Here is a 19,813-nt window from a genome sequence, read left to right as displayed (position 1 = left end):
TATTACAGTTGGTAAATGAGAATAGTTTACAAATTAACTAGGGCCAAGTGATGAGTACTCTGTGCCTTTTCTGATGAGGACAAGCCATGGAGAAAAACTGCAGAACCAGTTGCAAAGCCGTCCACATGAAGGGTCGAGCACTGATTAATCAGTTAGACTAGGTAATGTTGCCAGGCAGCTCTACAAATTCCATAACTGAAGACATGAGGATTAAAGTTAGAGCCCTGAGACATCATAGAGCCAGTCTTGTTCTGCTACCGGAAATAATTTGCTCAAGCATGTGGATAATGGGTACAGTGGTAGCTCCAAAGCTGCTCTTGCATACATTTATGTTTAGAGAAACTCAAATCTTCTCCCCCAACTCATAGTTCATATAAAGGTCACACTCTTGGGTATGCACACTCCTCTGCAAGCAACATACTACCTGCCTTATTTAGGTATCAGTCTGGGCTTTATTTTTGCAAAATGGAGGAGAAAAAGTCTTCTAATGCCTTGATTCAGTTGTATTTTAAAAAAATGAGATAATTTGTTGTCTCTGTCTTGCATGCAGACTTTATTTTTAGAAACTTTTAGGCAATGTACCTGAAAACCATAGTGAATGTCCATTACAGAGAAATGTAGAGAATTCTGAGCTTTGAGCAAGGGATGAAAGATCTTTTTGGCTAACAAGTGAAAATGCAGGGTGCAGTGGTGTTAAAAGATAGTCAAAAGGCAGTTGGAAATGGCATAAGCTGAACGGAAGTAGCTTGCCTACAGATCCCAACTAAATGAGCAGAATGATCTCTGCAGAATTCTGGACCAGTATCAGCACATCAGTCAGCTCTGGCTTATTAGCCTGAGAAATTGAGAGTGTTTGGGCCAAAACATGCACTAAGGTGGTAGGATGGTTTCTGATATCACAGTGAGCTTGTTCTGTATGCCATAGACAACGCCTTTACTTGCAAATATTTTTCATCTCACTTACCTTTTTGTAAGCTCTTGTTTGCATATAAGCAACTCAAGAACAGATTAGCACTGCAAAGATAAGCCTAGAAGAGTGCACTTTAGAGAAGTGAGAGAAGAGAGCAGTAGATGAAGGGCTAGATGACAATTTCAGAATACCACCAAAATACCTATCTGGTATGAGACAATCAGATCATGAACACATTCAGAATAAATATATATCTGTCTGGCATAAATTCTTTTTATCTCAAATAGATGCATATGCATGTACTGCATAAAGAAAGTATTGGAATGGTCTAAGGAAGAGACATGTTCAGGAAGAAAGCTCACAGTTTTTATTGGGTTTGAACTGATGTCCTGGTTTATTCCTCTGAGTAGCAATTAATATTGAACTAAATTGACTGCAAAATAAAAAGGTCAAACAAATATTACTTGAGAATGCATACAGCTCACCATCGTTGAAAGGTATGTTTTATTCTAGAGAGAGAAAAAACAAACCAAAACTGAGCAGTGACTATTTCTGTGGGCATACAACATGCAGATTCTGTTAAAAATTAAGTTTTGGTTTTCTCTGGGATCTTGAAATGCACTTGGTGAATGAGGGGAAACTAAGATTCCGTGCTGAGCTTTCAACACAGGTTTGTTTTGGGGTTTTTTTTAGTGTTACTTATTATTTCTTCTTTAACATCACAACACAGGAATAGATAAGGCCTGTACTTGCCAAATAGGGACCCAGATCACCTTTTGTACAGATTCAGGCTCTCGTATTAACATAATTGTGAAGGGATTAAGCTCTAGATGTCTGAGGAATTACACACTTTCCATACATTGCCCTGAATTCTTGCACTGTAATTAATGCTTTATGCGATGCATCACTTCTCCATGGTGATTGCAAGCAGGGAAACTGCCACAGCTGGATCTAATGTTTTCAGCAGCCTGGTCCTTTTCCAACAGCCTGTGAAACGGATGGAGGAAGAGTGAGACTCTCACTGCTACTTTGTCAGTAATCAGGTGTGCTGGTTTCGGCTGGCATAGAACCATAGAATGGTTTGGGTTGGAAGGGACCTTAAAGACCATCTAGTCCAACCCCCCTGCCACAGGCAGGGACACCTTCCACTAGACCAGGTTGCCCAAAGCCCCGTCCAACCTGGCCTTGAACACTGCCAGGGAGGGGGCAGCCACAGCTTCTCTGGGCAACCTGTGCCAGTGTCTCACCACCTCACAGGAAAGAATTTCTTCCTTATCTCTAATCTAAATCTTCCCTCTTTCAGTTTAAAGCCATTACACCTCATCCTGTCGCTACACTCCCTGATCAAGAGTCCCTCCCCATCTTTCCTGTAGCCCCTTTAAGTACTGAAAGGCCACTATAAGGTCTCCCCAGAGCCGTCTCTTCTCCAGGCTGAACACCCCCAACTCTCTCAGCCTGTCCTCACAGGGGAGGTGCTCCAGCCCACCTCTCCAGCCTGTCCAGGTCCCTCTGGATGGCACATCCCTTCCCTCCAGCGTGTCGACCGCACCACACAGCTTGGTGTCGTTGGTGAACTTGCTGAGGGTGCGCTCAATCCCACTGTCCATGTCACCGACAGAATGTTAAACAGCGCCGGTCCCAACACCGACCCCTGAGGAACACCACTTGTCACTGCTCCCCACTTGGACATTGAGCCGTTGACCACGAGTCTTTGAGTGTGGCCATCCAGCCAATTCCTTATCCACCGAGTGGTCCATCCATCAAATCCGTGTCTCTCCAATTCAGAGACAAGGAAGCCATGTGGGACAGTGTCAAATGCTTTGCACAAGAGTCCAGGTAGATGTTGTCAGCGGCTCTTCCCTTATCCCCCAGTGCTGTAACCCCATCGTAGAGGGCACCAAATTTGTCGGAGTTAATTTTCTTCATAGCAGCTGGTATGGGGCTATGTTTTGGATTTGTGCTGGAAATGGTGTTGATAACTCAGGGATGTTTTAGTTACTGCTGAGCAGTGCTTACACAGAGCTAGGGGAAGAAGAAGGAAGCGGGGACATTCAGAGTGATGGTGTTTTGACTTCCCAAGTAACCGTTACATGTGAAGGAGCTCGGCTTTCCTGGTGATGGCTGAACCTGCCTGCCCATGGGAAGTGATGAATGAATTCCTTGTTTTGCTTTGATTTCACATGTGGCTTTTGCTTTACCTATTAAACTATCTTTACCTCAACCCATGAGTTTTCTCACTTTTACCCTTATGATTCTATCCCCCATGCCACTGGAGGGGAGCAAATGAGAGCCTGTGTGGTGCTTAGTTGCCAGCTGGGGTAAACCGTGACATCAGGTCTTCCAGAACCTGCGACATAATCCATTTTTATCCCTTGTGCTTTGAAAGAACAAACAAATGAACAACTTTTAGCTGTGTGTTTGAGCATCTATTATTCTGATTTCATATTTGAAGCCGGCATTGGCAATAGTTGGAAATTACTACTGCTTACTGTATTTGGAATTACTTTGTGGTGCCCACGCAGTGATCAGAATATTCAGAATAGCCTTTGGAAGCGGTAACACAAGGAATGAAATTCATCCTATAGCAATAAATTGTTCTTGGACTAGTAACTCTTGAGGGATATTCCACTTGCACAAGCTGCTTGACTCTCGAACTGCCTGGCTTTCCCTGGTTGTTAAGAAACTCCAGCTAGAACAAGTTCTTTCTTTTGAAATTGAATCTGAGTGGCCCGTTCTAGGTATGCACCTCATGTGGCAAACAAGGATGGGTAGGTAAGATGTTTTGGATCAGAGTACAGAGGTGCATGCAATTTGCTCTGTATTTCCATCAGTGTGGCTTTCGGTGTTTTGATCTCTGTGTAAAAGGTGTCTGGCTTATATAAAAGAATAGAAGCAGTAAATAATCATGTAGCCGTTCCCCTTCATTTATTCATTATAAGCATTATGGATAAAGAAAAATGACTGTCTAAATGAAGGCAGTATTAGGGATTTGCATCGTGGTACTGGGTTATCCTGTTAGTGTGGAGAGAGCTACTAGGATGACAGTGAAGAAGATTGATAAGGATCAGAGGGTTAGAAAAGGTGTATTTTTAGAGTGCTTGATGTACGAAACAATGACACAGTAGGTAGCATTGGCAGTGAATAAAGTGCCTGTGGTTGTCATCTCCTCTGTGCAGAAGTGAACTCACTCTGCAAGGGCTTGAAATTATGTGGTCTTTATGCACTGATGCAACAGAACTCTGAATACCTCTGTTTCTTTGTCAGCATGGCTTTTGCCTCGGTGTTTAGGAGAGCTAAACAGATTAGATGACAGTTGGCACAGGCATAATCTAAAAAATGCAAAAACTGTAAGGGAGGGAGAAAAACAGAGTACAAGGAAAAGAATGGGAAGGAAGCAAAAATGTTTTTGCTAGTAAAGCTGAAAAGGAGAAGAGTCTCTGGAATAAACCAAGCTAATAGCTCTAGTGGAGCAAATGTTATTCTGTCAGAAGAAAGAAAGAAAGGAAGGCTCTATAGTAGTAAAGACAAAAATGTGATTTGCCTCTGCAAGTTCCAGCAGTATCTGTGGGAGGATTGATGTTTTCTAATTTTATAAGCTGCAGCAGGCATGTTAAACGCTGATGACAGATCAGATTGGAATTGTGCGCATTAACGTGTTTTGAGTGGTGAGAGAAAGACAGACTGTCCCAAAAATACAACTGAAAAAGTGTCAGTAAACAATTCGGTGCCTTTTTTTTTTTTTTTTTTGTTAAAACATCATCTGCAAGGGTTGACAACAAATACTTTTAATTAAGAAAGTGACAGATGTGGGTGTCATGTCTCATCTTTCTGATGCTTTTCATTTTAGGAAAAAAGAAAAAAAGGTGCGTAAGGTGATTTGGGGTGGTTTTGTAAAGGAGGGAATCATGTGAGGAGCATGCATGGATTGATGGAGGTGTTAGCTCTCAGAGGAATTCTCAGGATGATGAAGAATCCGTTTTGAAGAGTTAACATTGCTAGCAAGTAAGTTACTGAACCCGCGCCCACTCCGCAAGCATCTACTCTGATTGGCACCAAGGGGCCAACATTGATCCATCATTTGAAGCTTTGCAGCAAAGCAATGAAAGCGACTGCACGGGCTGTGGTTCTGCCTCTCATCTTGTGAAAAGGTTATTGCTCTCTGATTTCCTTTTAGAGTCAAAATGTTTCAGATTGAACAGCAATTTCTGACAAAGACAGGAGCTGGAACCGTGCTGCACTGCTGTCATTGGGCTTGGTGGGACACTTAAGGTTCTGCTGGCTTAAACAAATAGGAACTACATGGGCTAATCCTTCTTGTTTCCTTACTCCCTCTTCTCTGCCCCACAATGAAAGTAATAGGGATGAGCATCCATGATCAGGTTTACTGTAATGAGCCTGTCCTCTGGGGAAACACTTGTGTCATCTTTTAACGTTAATCTAGTATCAATTTATGATTCTAATTGATATGCTCTAGCTCCTGTTCATTAAGTGACCACATGCAGGGTTCTCGTATTTCGTGTGTTCCCCATAAAAACCTGTGCATTTCATTAGATCTCAGCATTAAAGGAAGTGTTTACTGGCAGAGCAGTATTCTAACAGCGTGTTGCAAGTGTGCAGGAGGGTCCCAAGGTCACAGACTGCTTTCAGAGGTTAATTAATTCTGAAAGAAAGGTGTTCTGTTGTAATTAAATAGTAATGAATGAGAGGCCAGGAATATTTGGTATATAATGCAGTACCACGAGGCAAAGCCAAAATCATCTGCAAATTTATTATTTTATTTTGTATTCTATTATAAAATACCCTTGGGTGTCAGTGTAATTTTTATTCTCCAACTTGCCTATGACAGAAGGGGGATTAAGCGGTCAGCGCTGTCATGCATATATGTGATTGTAATACACCTCGGGAGTGGTTTCGAGAACTCTAATAGCATTCCTGACATGCTGAAGAGGGCTTTCATCAGGAGGGTGATGCCTTCCCCGTTCTGCAGGATCTCATTTTTAATCAGAATGGAAAGTGCTTTCTTTGCCACGTTCACACTGGAAAAGCCGTTGCAAGTTTTGACTTCTTTCGGTAGCACCAGCAGAAATACAGTCATGTTCATGACCCTGTTTAAGAGCTCATCAAAATTTCCCTTTTTGTTCTTGTGCTTCTGAGGTTTAGTATTTCAGCATATTCAAGTGTATTAGGCAGGATCTTGGCACAGGGCCACAGACAAGTTGTCAATACAAATGTAGATTTTTCTTTATTTTTCTATATTTTTTTTCCTCAACCATCACTGTAAATCAGCTGATTCAGATGTTCATACACTAACTTGCTCCACTCTGTTATCCCTGAAGAGTGAATGATTTTAATCTCTGAATTTATTATAGGAATCTAGAGGACAAAAGCATGGGTTACCAGTAGGTTTTAGTTTTAATTCCTTACTTCTGTGTTTTAAAAGTAATTTTAATTATTTTAATTTTTTGTTTCATCTGAAAGCTGTGTTTGTAAACTGTTTTTCCCACCTTGTGAAAGAAAGGGCTGGGGAAAACTGCTCATGACCACTCATTCTTGGGCTAGACAAAGCATAGGCATGAATCTAGGAACCTGCATTTATAAAATTCTGTAAATGTTGAGAATCCTTCTACCTTACATCAGCCCTTCCATGTACCGACATCAGCCAGGAGTACAACTGAAAAGAAATTGCTTTTCAATTCCACAGCCCGGCCTCTAGAAAAGCTTCATTGGCTCATTGATGCTACAGCTTGTCCTTCTCGGGCCTTGGACCTGGCTGTGGTCCCACGGCTCTGAGAGGGGAGTTTGTGTTCACCATCTCACTCTCTATTATGGACCTAGGTAAGGGAGGTGGTGTCTTAGAAAGTTAGGGAGCCACATTGCCAGAAACATTGGTGATGGGATCCCCAAAAGCTGCTGCAGTGTGGACCATGGCAGCCATCGCTCCCTAGAAAGAGAGTAGGTGTGCCACACCTCCTAGAGTGCACCGAGCTGAATTTGAAGGTGGGAGTGGTCCAAAATCTTTGTGGCTTTTTATCAGCATGTAAATACAAATTTGTGTTTGTTACTAGCTGGCTGTAACTGGCTGGTGCAGGCTTGTTTTGCATCTGAGCTTAACCAGGTATTTAACTGCCTAGGAATTAGGTGATGGTTTTGCTTACAATGAAATAGAGTTCTCTTTTAACCTCCTTCAGGAGGACTTTCCATTTCTCTTTGAGGACAATTACAAAGTAACTTCAGCGAGAGTTTTTTTGTCATTCCGGTAAAATATGGGTCTCTTACCTCATTAACAGGCAGATGGGTCTGTTCCTCCTAGCTTTACACATTTCTCAAAAACTTACCAAATTGTGAATTAATGACCTGCTGCCATTAAAATGGAAAAAAATATCTAGTTGTGAATTTTACGCTGAAGGAATGGGCCACGCTATCTTCCAGAACCTCACTCCTCTGTTAAATGACACCTCTAATGATGGTTACATTACATTACGTCACCTGTGGTGGTCTTTGGGCTACTCCTAGAGCATCTCAATACTCACTAATTCAGAGTGTCTGATTCTCAACTCATCTGTGTCCAGACTTTCCCAAAGCATTTCCAGTGCTGCATCCACTCAGAGTTCTCCTCTCCCTTGTTATAGCATAAATGGCTGCAGGGATATCAGACCTCTGAATGTCTTCCCTGAGGGACAACTGCTATCACTATATATAATGGGAATAGCTTTTAATAAGAGCTCATCATTGCATTTGTATTATTTATAGGTAGATCTGTGTCCTTAAGATCTATTTCTGATCCTGTAAAAAAAGTTAATTAGTGTGTTGAAATTTAATAAAACGTTAAATGAAAGTGGTAATGACAATAATAGAATTTAGTAGGATAGCAGTTACGGGTTTTATAAATATTTTTTAAATCATAATAAATCGGGAAGTTGATACAGGAGGTATTGTTTAAAATTCTTTATAATAAGCAGGGCACCAACAGCATCAGAGTTTATATTAAGTTTTTTTCAGCTACTCTACTTGATAGAAAATTACTTGTGCAGAGTCCAAGATGGCAGCTCATGGAACTCTGTGTTATTTACCCAGAATGAGGGATTTTCTGTCTGAAGTGTTTTTAACCCACATAGACAAAAAGAGGAAAAGAAGGAGGACTGGGGAGAAGAGAGATTGAGAACAGAGAACTCTGTATTATCATGTGTACGTTTGTAATGTTTCTTAATGCCTCAGTCGTGTGCAGTTTTTTTCTGTGATTGCCATTTATGAATAAGCACTAAATTTATACATTTACCTGCCTGGATTTTATATCTGTCAGGTAGGTACTTATCTAAATGCTATCATTAGTGCCCTAAATACTATATTGGGAATTGACAGTAAACTAAATACTGCAGGTATGAACTGGCGGGCTGGCTCAGGTTCTCTTCAAACCTTCCCTCCACAGTATGATTTCCTTGCCTTTGATGAAACATTAATGACAACAGCCAGCTAAGCCACAGATAGGTGTTTGGTAGATAGGTCCCAGCCACAGTCTGGGTATTAAAGACTTAATAGCTGTAGTAGCACATATCTACTTGCTTTCATGAAAACTCACTATAGCACCCTAGTCTGATTAACGGACTGAGGGAGGTGGACACACACACTGTATTGGGTTTTGGTGGCAAGGTTTTGGTAGCGGGGGACTATAGGGGTGGCTTCTGTGAGAAGTTGCCAGAAGCTTCCCCCATGTCCAACAGAGCCAACGCCAGCCGGCTCCAAGATGGACCCGCCGCTGGCCAAGGCCGAGCCCATCAGCGACGGTGGGAGTGCCTCTGGGATAACGTATTTAAAAAGGGGAAAAAAAACCCCACTGTGGAACAGCATCCAGGAGATGAGTGAGAATATGTGAGAGAAACAGCTCTGCAGACCCCAAGGTCAGTGCAGAAGGAGGGGCAGGAGGTGCTCCAGGCACCGGAGCAGAGGTTCCCCTGCAGCCCGTGCTGCAGCCCATGGTGAGGCAGCTGTGCCCTGCACCCAGGGAGGTCCACGGGGGAGCAGAGACCCACCTGCAGCCCGGGGAGGACCCCATGCCAGAGCAGGTGGGTACCCGAAGAAGGCTGTGACCCCATGGGAAGCCTACACTGGAGCAGGCTCCTGGCAGGAGCTGTGGGTCCGTGGAGAGAGGAGCCCATGTTGGAGCAGTTCATGAAGAAGCTGCAGCCGGTGGGAAGGACTCACACTGGAGAAGATCATGAAGAACTGTCTCCTGTGGGAGGGACCCCACGCTGGGGCAGGGGAAGAGTGTGAGGAGTCCTCCCCCTGAGGAGGAAGGAGCAGCAGAGACAATGGGTGATGAACTGACCACAACCCCCATTCCTCATCCCCCTGCTGCTGGCGGGGAGGAGGTGGAGAAATTGGGTCTAGAAGCCTGGGGGGAAGGTGTTTTTAAAATTTGGTTTTATTTCTCATTATCCTACTCTGATTTGATTGGTAATAAATTAAACTGATTTCTCCAAGTCAAGTCTGCTTTGCCTGTGACAGTAATGGGTGAGTGATCTCTTGTCCTTATCTCAACCCACACACCTTTCATTATATTTTCTCTCCCCTGTCCAGCTGAGGAGGGGAGTGACAGGGCAGCTTTGGTGGGCACCCGGTGTCCAGTCAGGGTCAACCCACCACACACACACGCACGCACACACATGCACACTTGTTTCTTGAACAGAGACTGTTACATCTGAAGCTGGTATAGTACAGGAAACAAGCACGGCAACCACTACCATTATAACTACTCTACTACCAGTCTCTGAGCTACTTTAAAGCTAGCTCAGATTTATGTACACTTCAGTCGACCAAGTTCTCAATGTAGCCTTGGAGACCATTCACAGTGCCCTTTTCAATTCTCTTGGTCATGCTTGCACTTTCTTGGAGTTTTTTCTTGTGTTTTTCTTTTTTGGTAGAAAAGGTAATTTGGAAAATTGCTCGGTTTTAAATGTAGTAAAATATAAAACACTAATTTTACATCCTCTTCTCATCTGCAAAGTCTGAACTGTGTACTTGTAAGCATAAATTTGCTTCTGAGCATCAGTTTGTGTTGAACTCCGTGCGGGTCCCGACTCGCCAGCTGGTTTCAGATGGAGCTGATGCAGAGCAGCCCTCTCCCCAGAGGGGCGAGCTGCTGGTTACATGTGCTGAGCGAGGCCGTACGTGTGCGGGCTTGAAGGATTGGGACCTAGTGATGATTTTAGCACATGGGTGCAGATTCTTGGTGCTTGTTAGGGATTTCTGTGGTTAAGACTTCACAGTGGCAGATGTCTTCTAACGTGATCTGAAGGAAGTGTTATTTGCAGACTTGACATCTTGCAGAAATTTGCTGCCTTGATGCATTTGCTGTTAGTTCTTTCTCAAGAATTAAGACTGCTAAATCTGTACCACAGATAAAACCCAGGGCAGACTCCTGTGATTGTTATGATAGCTGTTGTATGTTGTGCTTAGGATCAGTATTTCTTTGGTAAAATTAGTTTAATAAGCTGCAGGTGAAATATTAGTAGGTCAAATGCGTACAGTGTGGCTTAGGTAGCCACTACGCAGGTACAAGGTAACATATGAGAAGAGATGGCCTGCATCCTGGTTTTAATATTTAACAGCTGTGGGCTAAATTATGAAATATTTAATATAAACTAGATCCTCAGCTTCTGTAAGTTATCTTGGCTTGATTAGCTGCAGATTTAAACATTACAGAAGAAAACAGCAAGAGATAGCTGATTTTTCATTAGAGGAACACATTTTGTCAGTCTCTCAGTCTTTATCCCTTAAAAAACATAGAACAAATAAAACCTTGATAGAAAAACTATTTCAACTGAGTACATCAGGTTGTGATCAGAAGGCAGATTTATTTATACAGGAGAGCTGCAGCTTTATTTTGTTTCTTAATTTCATCCATATGTCAGGTAACTATAAAAGAGGTTTTTATTCTTTCATTAGAGCTTTATTAGAGGCATTTTAATTGCAGCTAGGCTCACAAAAATGATTGTTTGAAATACTTCTAATCTTTACTTGAGCAACAGAGAACTGCCTGTGTGTATTCATAACTGGAAACCTGCTGACTTTGATAACTAAAATATCCATACTGGTACTTTAACTCTGTAGAGGTGGTGACAGTGTGTGGAGGGTAAGACAAGGATTAAAGTGAGTAGGATCTCTCTGCCAGCTGCAGAAGCCTTACCCAGCAGTGGTGCTCTAGCCCACTGACGACAGTGGTATATTAAACACTTTTCCACCAGTTCCTTCAGAGGTCTTGAGTCCTGCCTTTCACCTTTGCAATTAGTACTAACCTTAAAAGAATTTCTGTTAAACTTTGCAATATGTTGTTGTCTAAATCACAAGTTCCAGAAAATGAAATAGGGTCATACATTGTACAGCTAAATTGTGCAGAAATGGGAGAGTATTCCCTGGAGTTAATTTGATGAAAGTGAGGATGCTTTTTTGGTAAAGGTTACTCAGCATCAAATAGAGCCCAACTCTCATTTTGTATGCGCATTTATCTTCTGCTATCTCTCTAATTAATGCTGCTGTGCTGCGCTGGGCACGAGGTGCAGATACCTTTTGAAATGCTAATGCTTTGGTGGAATATCCTGGTTCTTTGTTAGCTCTGGAGAAGTTACAGCAGAAGTGAGCAGTAAAAGGTTTAATAAAACATTGGCCTCACAGTGACTTACCAAAATTCAGCCACACAGAGACAACAGACTTCAAACAGCTGTCTGCCATTACGTGTCTTTTCTCCATTCCTTGCCATGTGGGCTCACATTCCCTAAAAAGATTGTGATGTGTTTTGTTCCTCTGTGTAGCCCAAGTGTTTTCAGGATCCTCAGTGCATTGTTTCTCTGCAAAATGCTATGTACCTTATCAGTGTAAGGGCTCAAAACCTGAAGAAATTTTATTAATGTGTTTAAGGTACTCAAGCGCATCTTCACCAAAAAAAAAAAAAGGGTCAGAAGTTTGCTCAGTGGCTGCTCTACAGGCAGTTGGAGCCCAGGACAGAAGACATTTTCATTAACCATACAGGAGTCAACTTTGCCTTTCAGTAGGTGTATTGTCATTAGATGTTCTGGTGGTTTCCTCCTTAAGACTTAGTAAGTGTTTTTTAATAAATTTTTTGTGTGGCAATTCACCTTTTATGTCTGGTCTTCCTCCTTATGGATAAATGTCAAGATGTCTCTTTTCTGGCCATGAAACAGAAAATTAATCTATAGAATGATGTGTATGTGGATATCAGAAAAGAAAATGCAGGCCCAAACAGGAAAAACATAATAAAGAGTTTGGAAAACCTGCAGATTTCTCCTTTCATGCTTGGAACAGGTTGCTCAGTAAGGGGATGAATCTCTTCTCACTGCACTCGTGAGTCATTGTGTAGAAAGGGCTCTAAAGGATTTCTGCTGAAAGGTTCTTATTGCAATTTCAAGCCCTGAAGAAGCAAAGGGCTTCTTCAAACTCAACCTCTCCTGCATAGGTCTTCTTCCCTGGTTTTGGAAATAGGTAAACAGATGCTAAACTCAGGGCAGGTACTTAAGGTACTCAGGCAAGAGTAAGTAAATTATGGAAGCAAGGAAATCCCAGTGAACATCTTTCACTTGTAGCTTCTTACTGTTTGATTGTGCTTGTCTTTTAATTGCTCTTACTGGTATGAAAGGTCACAGAAAGTGAGTACACGTAGAGATAAATACTGGTCATGAAAACTGACTTTTAAAATTGTATAGTGAATTTTCAAGCCACATTGTAGTGGTTTTTAGTAACTATCTAGTTAGGAGGAAAAAATATAATATGCATGTTTCTAGCTCTTGTGGGAAAGAAATCGTTTATCTTGTCTTGGAAAAGTTTGTTCTCACCTTGGAGCAGCAAAATCCAACTTTGATGGCACTCCATGAAGAAGCCCTGAGCCGGCTCTGTCTTCTAGTGCTGCCTTTTTGAGACTAGTATCTAAATCTCAGTTTGTGTAGTTAGTGACTGATTTGATCTAAATTTGCTAGGTTTCAGATCCCACCTCTTTGATTCCTCACATGCTGTCTAAGATATTGATAATGAACAGTTTACCTTTCTCTAATGTAATGGCTGATTTTCCTCAATTTTTAGAGCAAATTGTGCCATCTGTTGTTTTGACATAAAAAGAGGGAAAACAGTTTTGGGTGTCTTGTCAGCCTCTGTCTTCTCAGTTAGATACCCTCACCTGTTGGAGAGAGTCCTGGTTACATTGCTCATCTTCTCTCCCCTTTCCTCTGGCCTTGTGTCGTAGAAGACTAGAGTCTGGCACTTCTGGATGAGTACTTATGCTTCACCAGCTTTCAAAATCACGTGCTCGTGAGGGACTCATACTGAGGCACTGGTGCTTATTCTGCCACTGAATTAATGTGCTGCCATGAGCAAGGATGAAAACTCACAGCTCGACCCCCTTTTTTTTTTTTTTTATTCCTTTTGCCAAGAATCCAACAGCAAGACATAGTGCTTGAGCCTGTGAGATGCTGAGTTTCTTCTGAGCGGTGCTGAACAGTTTCAACTTTAATTGGCTCTAAGGTGATGGTGACAACATTGCATTCATGTATCCTTTATTTTAAGCCACACATCAGTCTGTAAGTAATAAAAAAGAAGCCACAGGTACTTAGCAGCAGTCTCTGGGAATTGTTTGTCCTGTGCACACTGGCTTTTTCCCAAAGTACTTGTACTTGCCGGAACACAGGAGGATGTTCAGCACCATGGAAAACAAGTGAGCAGTTCTTAAATCTTGGAACATTGCTTTATTTTGTACTGTATTGATTGTAACTGGAGAACAGTTTCAAATATTGACAATTAAAAAGAAAAATGCAACAGTTGTAGCTATCATCATTAACACTTTTCTTTGTCACTGAGGGATAAGGTTTCGAGGCAGGGCGTTAGCTGCTTCATTTTTGTTAATGATAATGGGAGTGAGTTGGCTGTCCCTTGCAGAAGATGTTCCCCTGATGTGTGCTTTGCATAGCAGTTTGAGCTGAGTAATATGTTCTCCAATTTATTTCAGATATTTTTTTATTATTTGCAAGGTGACACTGCATACCAGGCAAGCATAAATGAATGCATTATTGCCCTCATATCTTCACACACTTTTATCTTTTTCTTTAAATCATAGCGTTTGCAAATAAAATAATACTTTTATGCTCTTTAACACTAAGCTCTTTAAAAAGTAAGGAGAAAAGAGGCTGTTCTCCAAGGTTGCCAAATATTACCAAGTACTTTTATCCACAGAGCTATGTGACTGTAATCTACAGAGTTGGTAACAGTCTGTGCAAAGAATTCTGGCCAGGTCACACAAATCTGCTATCTGTGTATGGCCTAATGTGTGCATATACTTGCTTTCTTTATTAAATTGGGGTCTGCCGTACCCTTGTTGGTGTCGTGTCCCCCCCATTTTCTTTCTTTAAATCTTGTTAGATCTCATCTGGATTTATTGTAATGTACAAAATGTTGTTTGGGAATTATGTTCTGTGTAAGCAATTGCATAATCAACATTAGGGTTTGTGAAGGTCTTTGAAGAAGGCATGGGCAATTGGGTTTTTTTGTTTGTTTCTTTCTTTCTGAATTCATACAGCAATTAGCACAACATCGTTGTCAGTGCCACCCTGATACAAATGTTATGTAGTGATAAGAGAGGCTTTGTGGATTGAAATAAGCGATGTGAATCATGGAGTCAGAAAAAGCAAGCTAGCTGACTTCAAGAGAGTCTTGATTGGGAAGTAGAGGGTGGAGCAGGTAAGGACTGTGCTTTATCTGTTTTTTAAAGGCCTAATGATAATAAATTATGGAATCCTCAGTGTGATCTGTTCAAGGTAAACGAAAACAAAATGTTTTTTTTATGGTCCGTTTGAAGTTCATTAATTGTATTGGTATTTAGAGTTTGGCTTCTGAGGTTCAGGTGTGGCTATTACTTGTGGTAACCTTGCAGGTAATACCAGGAAGGTACTTATAGATTGAATAAACATTAACTCTGAATATATCTTGCTGTTTGACATTTCTCCTTTCCCTAGGAACTCATCTCTGTACAGCTAGGTGGGGCATCTTAAGTGTGCTGCTGTAAGACAAAATATACATGGCATCTACTTGTGCTGTACCTGTCTCTGAGAGTTAAAAAGACACTTGAATCTTCACAGCAATTACAAGTATGCTTTTGACAGATTTAAACAGACCTAACACCTTCCTGAGGAGAGCAGTCCTCCCTCACCCTTCTAGTCAAGTCCAACAGTCAGAGGGCAAGCTGAAGGTCATCTTAACAGTTAGCAAATGTAGATTTCGGGGAATTAAGTTTCGTTTGTCGGGGGGTTTTTTGTCAAACTGTGATTTTAATATTTATCCTGAAGTAATGCTAAAGAACTTTATCTTCTGTATTCCCACCCATTAGATGCTTACGAAAGTCACAGCTGACTTTAATGACTGCTTCATGTTAAGTCTGCAGCATTTTATCTTCACTGTATTTTTTCTACTGGGAAGTAGCTTGTGTGTGTCTGTTAGTCTGGGGTAAAAGGCATCAGTTTTGAAATTTATTTTTAGTAGTGAAAAAAAAAACATAGGGATCCCACTCTGTGCCCTCGAATGATACCACTGGGACATGTACGGCTTGTCTGCGTGGGATTGTTTTCTGTGCTGTAACTGAAGGAAGCAAAAGGTACTGCAGATACTGCCTTTAAATGTTCATGTCTCTGATGTTAACATTTGTTTAAAAAAGGTTAATTGCAGGCAATTATGTGCTAAAGGAGCTACATCACAAGAAAAGTCAATAGTACTAGGAAACTGTAACTTTGAATTAATGATAGAACTGAACAGTTATGCCAGAGCAATTTATTTAAGGAGGCAGCACAGTTTTTTATTATAAACAGCTAAAGTGTGAAGTGTTGAGGTTTTTTTTTTTTTTTTTATTTTTCATAACTGTATAAAAAGGCATACCACTTGACACTGGATTCTTCAAGTGAGTGAATAAAGAACCAAGTATTCTGATGTTTTAAATTTAACATGCTGTTCATTAGTGTTGAATATTTAAAAATAAAACTGCTTCTTGAATTAAGCTGTGTCCATTAGATGGCTTTCTTGAAGGCAGAAGGCACAGTTGTGCTTACTTAGCATGAGAACCTCAGAGTTTAAATAGCTTCTGTTTATTTTGTAATCTATGTCTATGGTAAGAGTCAATTACTGGTTTATGGTACTGGTGACTAAAACTTCTGTAGTGTATCTTGAAACTATGGCAAACTTGCAGGAATCTCCTTTTTTCCCTTCTCTCCAGCCCAGCATCCTGGGAGTTCATAAAACTGTTCAGTCAACATGCAGCCTTTATCCAATTTGGATAAATCCCCTAGCTGGAATCCATCTCAAAACTTCTGAGAAATAGTGATGTTTTTTCTTGGTAAGCTAGCTAAACCTTTAAAGGTTTCATATTGAAACTCTGGGGTTTTTTTTAAAAAAAAGTTAGTGCACAAAACATAAGCAGTCTGCTATGGAAGTGCCTTCAGGTCCTTATCTGAAAGCAATGCTGTCCCTCCTGACTCCCTACTCATTTTAGATGGATGCTGTACGGCTCTAAAATGCCCTGATGAGAATAAAAACCAAAACAACAACAACAACAAAAAGTAACAACCTAAAGTCAAACAGAAAAAAAAGCCCTCAAACCCCAAAAAAGGAAAGAAAAACTCTGGCTGGCCTGAAGACTCTGAGGATTTTTTTGTTGTTCAGTGCCTGGTGTTATGCTCTTGACAGCTCTAGAAAATGTTTGGTAGACTAGGCTGATCTCACATGAATTTTATACTTTTGGTCCCATTAGGATTATGGAGTTGGCTCACTGCTGATAAATGTCAATTTAAAGCAGCAGAGAATCAAGCCAGCTGAGCTGGTCATGACCTTATATGTGATCATAATTATAAGTGATAATTAATAGCTAATGAGACTGGTAAAACATGGTTCTGAAATGCAGTAGACTGCATCATCTGGACTGTTCAGAAATTAAAATTTTTAATTGCACTTTGAAAAGGAATTAAAGACATCTTTTGCCATCATGGCCAAAAGATAACCTCCTTCACTAAAGGATATGTGCCATATATGTCACTGAGATATATGTCTTCTTCGATACAGTTATGCTACAGAATAAGAATTATTCATTAATTTGAGGTCAGAGGGTAGAAGAGCATGGGTTAGACTAATGTAATACCTGATTTTAATCCATACTTTAAATAAGGGCAGTTGTTTTAAATTTTATGGAGGGGCCTTTCTTGTTACTTTTTTCTGACATAATTTCATCCACTCACATAGTAGTAAGCTTGATACATGATTCCCCAGAGCCTGTTCTCCTCCAGATGTGCTCTGGAGTAAATACAAAACTACCAAAGCAAACAAACCAATTAAGTTACTTTAGTATGAGGGGGTTTTCCATATATCTCTCTCTCAACTATTTCCCCTTTTTCTCTATCAGCTAGTGCAAATCTTCTCTGAGGTTAGTCAGTCTAGGACAGGTTTTCACACAATGACTCTTCTTCACTTGTGTTAGTTGGAGAAGAGCTTTGACTCAATTCTGCTCACCTGGATCAGGCAGTTTGTTCCGCAGAACTCAAAAGCACCAAGTCAAATCCAGCTTCTGACTCTTGTCTGAGCATTGGCTTGCTTTTTTGTTGGTTTGCATAGTCAATGAGCTACAAAGAACAGCCATCTTCTGAAGATAAAGCTGAAACATCTTATGGTGTTTCTGAGGCAGACAGTGCGAGTTGAGATTTACTTGTGATGGATGTTTTTAAACTGATCAGGAGTGACTTTCTGAATTTTCCTTGTTTCTGGTGTTTATGAAAGGGAAGGAGAAGAGAAGAAAGAATTCACTTCATTAATGTGAGGCTTAGACTTCTTGAAATTTTGACGTTCGCAGCCACAATTCCTTATTCTCTGTTAGTCACTTCTGGCTTTGTGGTAGCTACAAGTGAACTATTTAGAGCAGATGTCTTGAAAATAGTTGTAGGGCTTCCTGGCAGGGGAGACACGTTCAGGCAGTGTAGCCAGGAGCCCTGGCAGAGCACATGGGAGGTGCAATCGAGATTCTTGTTTCTTTTGCTTGTAAAAATTCAGACAGAACTTCAGCTAGCTTTTGTCATGGAAATGGTTTTACTTTGGATGAGAGCAAAAGCTGTTCAGGAGCATTTGATTCTGAGAAGGTACTTTTTTGGCTAATTCTGCTCTCAGTTCTGCCTTTTGAAGCACTCAGGAGAGACAGCTGATTATTTAAAAGCACTGCAGTCTGTAGTTACTGTAGATAAAAAAAATGACAAAGACACTTTTGGATTTATGTACCGCATTTCAGTAAGATAAACAACCTTAAGACATCAGCTCTTTCATCAGAGTGGATGTGTGTGTCATACCACGTTGGCTTTCTGTGACAACTGGCTGTTGTTCTTCCTGCCCAAACTGCTGGGACACCTCCAGAGCTTGCATTTGGGGGCACCATTGTAATGCCTAGAGTGAGGTTACTTTTAATGGGTTTGTTTCATTCAGGAAGAAATGAAAGAAAAATCACAAATTGAATGAGAATACCTGTAGGTTTCCATTGGGAAACTTGTGGAAAGGTAAAAAGGCATCAATTTAAAATTTGAATTTTGAAAACGTATTTTTTGTATGTTGAAAAGGTCAGTCTCACAGTGAAGGAGCAAATCTAATTTTGTGTTTAGTTTTTGCTGGTTGTGAACAATACTGACTTGGGCATAAGAAACAGAGCACTGAGGCATTTGCATTACTTCTAGTTGATTTCTGTGTCCCCGATAAAACCCGATGCAGAAGGGACTGCCCTTCCCCTCACCATGAGTGTGGGAGCATTGCTTTTAGAGAGATTATTTTTAGAACATATCCTTTTATAATAGCCTTAGTAATAGCAGAGAGCAATGAATTTGAAATGTCGTAGCTGCACGTGAACTAACTCACAACAATTGTACTTAGAAGCTTCTGCTGAAGCAGCTTTCAGTTTTCAAAGAAAATGGTGACCAGTGACCATGCATCGCTTTTGAAATCTTTGAACGGCACCAGAACATGAGATTTTTTAAAGTTTTACTGATGTGGGGAGTTTGTAGACCCTGCAGCTTTCTTCTAAAATCATGTGAAATAAAAATGTCCCATGCGCTTTGCCCAGTTCCTTGTAACTCAGCTTGAGCTGTAAACTAATTTGCTGATGAACTCTCATACCTCTTGTAACGTTTAGTAACCTTGTAGAAGAGGAGCTATATAATTTGTTAGAAAACACTGAAATCAGAGCTTTAATTTCAAAACTCAGTTCAGCCTTATCTTTTTTGAAACAGTGACAGCACTTTCACCTGTCTCCTTAGCTGCTGCTTAAAACTCCAGGAACTGTGCAAAATGGAAAGCTGTATTTCTATGTTTTGTTATGTTTTTGCGGGTTTTTTTCCAGAAAATATTGTTAAACTGTTCTTTCTGTAGCACAGTTGAAGTTTCATTATGAATTTTATAAGAATTAATACAGTAAATATTTTGAAGCATTCTGCAATTAAAAAATGACAAAAAGCAAGTTGAGATAAATATCACGTTATTTCCATGTGCTTTGCAGCAATATTACTGTACAAAAGATGGTTAGGATTTGAAATCAAGTTCATACAGATTTTGTACATCCAAGATATGACTTAAAATTCACTGAGCATTTGGCTTCCATACTTTGGAGGGAGTATTTTTAATAGTCAAGGGGAAGAGCAGAAACAAGATGACATCAGTAACAACTAAAATACAAATTTTTGGAACATTTGTGGCATACCAGCTGTCCAAGAAACAACATCATCATCATCATCATCATCATCTTCTGACAAACGATATCCTCTGAGGCTTAATGTACAGCACTCAGATATGCTTTTTCACATACTTTGCTGACTGAATGGTACATTTGAAAGATATTTGAGA

At 40.6% G+C, this 19,813-nt stretch overlaps 1 protein-coding gene across 2 annotated transcripts in view; it reads left to right on the top strand.

Moving 5' to 3' along the window:
- TPK1 (thiamin pyrophosphokinase 1) overlaps positions 1 to 19,813 on the top strand; it is a 321,339-nt gene that overhangs the window by 131,267 nt on the left and 170,259 nt on the right. The gene's annotated exons all lie outside the window — the stretch shown is intronic.

The sequence above is a fragment of the Strix uralensis genome, chromosome 1, assembly GCF_047716275.1.
Source record: "Strix uralensis isolate ZFMK-TIS-50842 chromosome 1, bStrUra1, whole genome shotgun sequence".
NCBI lineage: Eukaryota > Metazoa > Chordata > Aves > Strigiformes > Strigidae > Strix > Strix uralensis.
Note: the sequence above shows the minus strand (reverse complement) of the source record. Positions and strands in the feature narration are given on the sequence as shown.